Raw genomic sequence first — 6,344 nt, 5'->3', positions numbered from 1 at the left:
TCTCAATCAGGCTGCATAGTAGGACCACCATGGGAGCAGTCAAACATCCTGATGTCCAGGCCACAGCCCAGCCTGATCACATCAGAATCTCTAGGGGGGATCCAGGCATCAGCATTTTGTAAAGCTCTCCAGTGAGTCCAGGGTAGCCCACTTTGAGGACCCCTGCTACAAGTGCGTGGCAGTGATAAATGGAGTTGATGAAGAATGACAGGATGGGACCGTAAGGAAAGAGTGGCCAGGGAGGCCCTCTCCGAGGAGGTGACTTTTTTATCGTATGTTTTGCTTTTTCCAGCCCTTCAGCCTAACATCACGTTAGCATTGTGGGCAGTCAGCTGTAGTGTTCACCCACACAGAGCCTGTTTTTCTCCTGACTTAGGCTTAAGTTCTCTTGTACCAAGTATTGTTACTAAGCAGATTTTCTTATGACCTTACTTTTTTAATTGAGGTAAAATCTACATACTTGTATATTTAAATGTTCAGATTGTAAATATGCAATTTAATAAATTTTAATGGCTGAATAAGCCCATGTAACCAACCCTAATCATGATAAGAACATTGTCACCACCAGAAGATTCCTTTGTGCACCCTTCTGGCCAGCCCATCCCAAAGCGGTGGGAGCAGAGAGCTTCTAACTCTGCTACAAATATACGGTTTACCTCAAGTACAAAGCAGGTTAAACATTTTCCTAGATTTCCCCCCAGTGCTACCTTTTGCACCATAGCTCTGTTTCAAAACATCTTTTAGAAAGACATGTTCACTTAGATTAATGATCTGTCTCCCCCCAAAAATATATAGATGGCAAATCAACACAGGGAAGGATGCTCAACGCCATTAGTCACTAGGGAAATGTAAATTAAAACAATAAATTAAAATAATAAATTAGACAAATAATAAAAATACTATTACAATGGTTAAAATTTAAAAAGACTGACCGCACCATGTGTTTGCAAGGAGGAACGCTCATATACGGCTGGCAAAAAGGTAAATCACTTTGGAAAACAGCTAGGCAGTTTCTTTAAAAATAAAAATGTAGCTGTCCTACCAACTGGCCATTCCACTCTTAGGTATTTACTTATCCAAGAGAAATGATAGTGTATATCCGTATAAAGACTTGTACATGTTCAAAGCAGCTTTATTTGTAATAGCCAAAATAGGAAACAGCAAAAACATCCATCAACGACTGATGAGACAAATAAATTCTGTTATTTTGATATAATAGAATACTACTCAGCAATGAAAAGGAATGAATTATTGATACGTACAACAACATAAGTGAATCTTAAAAATAATTACGCTGAATTAAGTAAGCCAGGCAAAAAAAGAATACAAATGTCCTATGATAGAGAATTAAAAATAATTGATATAGATCATCTGCCCTTGAGGAGGTGAGAGCATTATCTCCCCCATATGTCGGTTGCACACAGTGACTTTCTTCCAAAAAGTACAATATGGAAACCAGTTAAAAGAGGAGCTCTAGAGTGGGGAAATCCGACAAGCACTACCTCAGTCAGGTGGTCAAGGGTAACATCATGAGCGATAAGTCATGTTGATAATATATACCCTTGATATGATGTCATGAGATTGGCACTTTACCCCTGTGCTTTTTTGCCAAATCCCATAACCTCAGTATAATCATGAGAAAAACATCAGACAAATTAAGAGAGAGATATCCTACAACAGACCTAACTAGTACTCCTCGAAACTGCCAAGGCCACCAAAAATAAGCAATGTCTGAGACACTGTCACAATACCCAAGAGGACTCTATGGAAACACAACAACTAAATATAATATGGTATTTTGGATGGGATCCTGGAAGAGAAAAGGAACATGAGGTCAAAACTAAGGAAATAAGAATGAAATAGGGGCTTTAGTTAATAATAGCGTATCAATATGGGTTCATTAAATGTGACAAATGTACCAAAGTAATATAAGATGTTGACAACAGGGAAAACTTGGTATGGGGCTGAAAGAGAAATCCCTGTTCTATAACAGCTCTTTTTCTGTAAATCTAAAACTATTCTAAAACAAAAAGTTTACCTTTAAAAGGAGTACACACTGTGCGATTCCATTGATTACAAACTCTAGGTAATGTGAACTAATCTATAGTGACAGAAAGCAGATCAGTAGTCGTGGGACAGAGATGAGGCGAGAGAGACTATGAAGGGGTGTGAGAAAGCTTCTGAGAAGGACGGATGCGTTCATTACCTTCCTTGTGCTGATGGTTGTATAAAATGTCAAAACTCATCACATTTTATATCTAAATATGTGTAGTTCATTGTGTATCGATTATAACTCAATGAGACTATAAAAGGAAATTTAAAACATTTTAGAAAGATATGCAAGTACTCACGGGGATCAATAATCTGCCCCTAAAATGGAAATAGTCTGTTGGACTCGTCAATAGCAAGTCCAGCCCACCATGTCGCTAGGGAGGATAAACTCAGCTGTGGGGTTAGGATGTTTTATTTTATTTTTTTTTAAGTTTTTTTTTAATAAAATGTACATAACATGAAATTCACCATTTTAACCCTTTTATATGTACAGTTCAGTGGCATTATGTGCTTTCGCATTCTTGTGCACCCATCACAACCATCCATCTCTACAATGTTTTTATCTTCTTATACTGAAACTCTGTACCAATTAAACAGTAACTCTTTATTCCTCCCTTCCCCAGCCCCAGAAACCACCATTCTACTTTCTGTTTCTATAAATTTGACCATTCAAGGTACCTTATATAAGTGGACTCATACAGTATTCATCCCTTTGTGCCTGTCTTACTTTACTAAGCATAATGCTCAAGGCTCATCCATGTTGTAGCATGTGTCAGAATTCCTTTCCTTTTTTTTTTTTTTATTTTGTCAATATACAATGTAGTTAGTTATTGTGTCCCATCACCAAAACCTCCCTCCCTCCTCCCTCTCCCCCCTCCCACCCAGATGTGTCCCCTCCATTTTCTTGTTGTAAGAGCTTTAGCTCCCTCCAATAAGTGAAAACATGTGGTATTTCTTTTTCACTGCCTGACTCGTTTCACTTAATATTATTCTTTCAAGGTCCATCCATGTTGTTGCAAATGGGAGTATTTCATTCGTTTTTATAGCTGAGTAGTATTCCATTGTATAGATATACCACATTTTCCGTATCCACTCATCCGATGATGGACATTTGGGCTGATTCCAGCTCTTGGCTATTGTGAAGAGTGCTGCGATGAACATTGGGAAACAGGTATACCTTCGACTTGATGATTTCCATTCCTTTGGATATATTGGGGTTAGGATGTTTTAGATAAACAAAAGCCAAGCAGTTACAAAGAGTCCAGGCAGATGGTATTTGCCTCACTCTGGCTCTAGGACAAACCTTGTCCAGTTTGACACACTAGGACTGTCAAGAATGAATTCCACGTGGATGAGGCACTCACAAGAGTTCCTCAGAGAGGGCAGAGACAACGGCAGCCTCCATCCTTTATGAGGCCAAAATGTTCGCTTCCAGAAACTTGAGTGATAAAAGGAATGTGTGGAGACTAGAATTCTCCATGCTCCAGGACCCTCAACAGCTCTTCACTGGGCATTTCCGTGAATATGATTGTTCTCACTTAATCATCTCGACTACCCTCATAAGCAGGTTGTATTACTGTCCTAGTTGTACATATGAGACTGAGACTTTCTAGTTTAAGTGACACCCGAGACGCAGTGAGCAGGCAAATGGCGAGAGGTACATTTGAAAGAGAACCAACTGTGTGCATCTCTTTGCAATTCCACATACCCTGACTTCACACTGGCAGCTTGAAATCAGTCATGGCAGGAGAATTCACACCAAGGAAATTGGTAAATTTTACACACGAGGGCTTTCATCCACCACACCCCTGCAAGATAGAGTTGCCAGATAATATACAGGATACCCAGTTAAATTTGAATTTTCAATAAAAAAAGAATAACTCTTTATATAATTAAATGGGACATACCTAAAATTAAAATTTAACAGATGTCCTGCACTTTTATTTGCTAAATCTGGGAACCTCACCTAGACAGCCAGTTGTTAACAGTTACCAGCACACCCAGTCTGACTCCCCGCCCATGCTCTTAACCACTATCTTCTAGAACATCTCTATCATGAGCATTTTATCAAAATCCACCAGAAAAGTCAACTAACAACTTTAGGATCTTTACTTCTGTGACCTCAACTGTCTCATTTCTAAAAAGAGAATTCAAGCATCTACAGACATATTTTTCGGAAGACTATTGGTTCTTAAAATGTGCAGCCATCGGCCTTATCCTGAAGATGAATACCTGCCATATGATCTCTCCAAAAGAATTCCTCACTCCATGCGGCGGATCTTAATAGCAACACTGGTAACCAAAGGAGGTTTCTCAAGGTCTCCTTTCACAAAGAGAATGTGGTGTTGGACAATAGTCTGCATTTGACTGGTCAGGGAAGCGCTAGAGAAGATCCCCCCTCCTGAGCCCTGGTGTCTGTTATGATCAGCTTGCCCTCCAGTGGGACAGACTCCATCTCAGAGAGACAGTGCTTGTTGGTGGGATCTGCAAAGCACCCAGCAGAAATTCTAGTTGGAAAAATTAAAAAAACACATGCAGACAGGAATATCATTATTATGGACTAGATTCTCAAGTTTGATTAAATCATTCTTCTGGGACGTTAACTTCCCCAGATGATAATTTGTTCCTGTCAGAGAGACAGAAAAAGAATGAGAGACCTTGCTTCTGACACCTTGGTGTTGCTGAACCCTCTCCCAGACTTCTAACTGTGCTCCTGGGTCCCACTCTTCTGGGCGGATCTTCTCATCCCTAGGGGCCGGCTGTTTGGAACAACCCTGCCTGAGCCAGCATCTCCTCAACCCTTATGCTGAAAGGAAGGAGACGGAGGAAGCTTAGTGCCAGAGGATCATTTCATTGCTGACAAGGGAGGAGACTTGGCCTGGAAACCGGGATATTAGAGGCAGGCTGGTGCAGAGCAGTGTCAACCCTCTGCCGGGCTGACCCCAGGGCCACCTATGTGGAGGTCGTATATCACCTGATGCCATTCAGGCAATAGCCACAGGTGTTGCTCAGGGCAGCTTCCTCTCACTCTCTACCATGCACGCCACTCACCTGGGGAAGTAGCTGAAATGCAGACACAGTAGTTCTGGGGTGGGGCCCGAGAGTCTGCATTTCTTGGGTGAAGCTACTGCAGCTGGTCCAGGACACGCTGTGAGGAGCACCTCTTACTGAGGGGTCCCGCACAGAGAGTTGCAGTGTCACTTCTCTTGGACTAGCAGCACTGGCCCCACCTGGGAACTTGATAGAGGTGCAGATTTTTAGGTCCCACCCCAGATCGAAATAATTAAACTCTGCATTTCCACAAGATCTCCAGATTTTTATATTAACATTAACGTTTGAGAAGCATGAACCTAGAAGCTCCTTCCCCATGTGTGGTCTACCCAGAGCTGATGGTTTGTAGAGGAAAATATCATTTTAAAGCACATAGCTCCTCATATAAGGTCTGGATATCATGCAATGTTAGGAAGGAGTACCATTCCCATGAATCAGAGGGGCTGTCTGCATAGAGGATGTAAGTCCCGGAGAGGGGGAGATGGCAGGTGGGTCTTTGGAGAGTCATTCTTTGATGGGCTGCAAGATCCACCAGAGGGAGCCAGAGACAAGGGTGTGGCTGCAGGGACAGATTCGGAGAGGGGCAGGGAAGTCCCCAACTTTTCATGAATGACTCTCTCTCTCTCTCTTGCACACACACACTCACACACACACTTCTTGATAGCCATTATAAAAACAAGTTGGAAAATATACTCAAAGAAAAAGAGGTGGAAAATAATAAAGTTGATAAAGTGAGGATAGGAAGTTAAGAAAGTTCAAAAGAAAAAAAGGCTTTCAGAGGCTAATATAGGAGAATATCATATGTACATATATTTATAATATAGAAGAGTATCATTTCTACTTGGGGTAGAAAGTGATTTCTTAAACAAGACATGGAAAGCACTAACCATAAAGGGAAAGGTTGATAAATTAGAGTGCAGCCAGGGTAAAAATAAGAACTTCCATTCATCAAAAGACACCGTTAAGAACGTAGGAAGGTGAGTCACAGGGTAGGGGTAGATATTTGCAACATATTTAATCGACAAAGGGCTTAAATCAAGAATATATAAAGTACGACATATTAATGAGAGAACAAAAACTTACGAGAAAAAAAATGAACAAAACACTTGGATATTTTACAAAGAGCAATCTCAATGACCAATAGAAAAAGTGTTCAACCTCATGTGGCCCAGAAAAATGCAAATTAAAGCCACATGAGAAACCACAACCTATCCTCCTGTGTTGGCAAGATGAGTATCATT

The sequence above is a fragment of the Galeopterus variegatus genome, unplaced genomic scaffold (genome assembly GCF_000696425.1).
Source record: "Galeopterus variegatus unplaced genomic scaffold, G_variegatus-3.0.2 Scaffold661, whole genome shotgun sequence".
NCBI lineage: Eukaryota > Metazoa > Chordata > Mammalia > Dermoptera > Cynocephalidae > Galeopterus > Galeopterus variegatus.
This window is presented reverse-complemented; position numbering follows the sequence as displayed.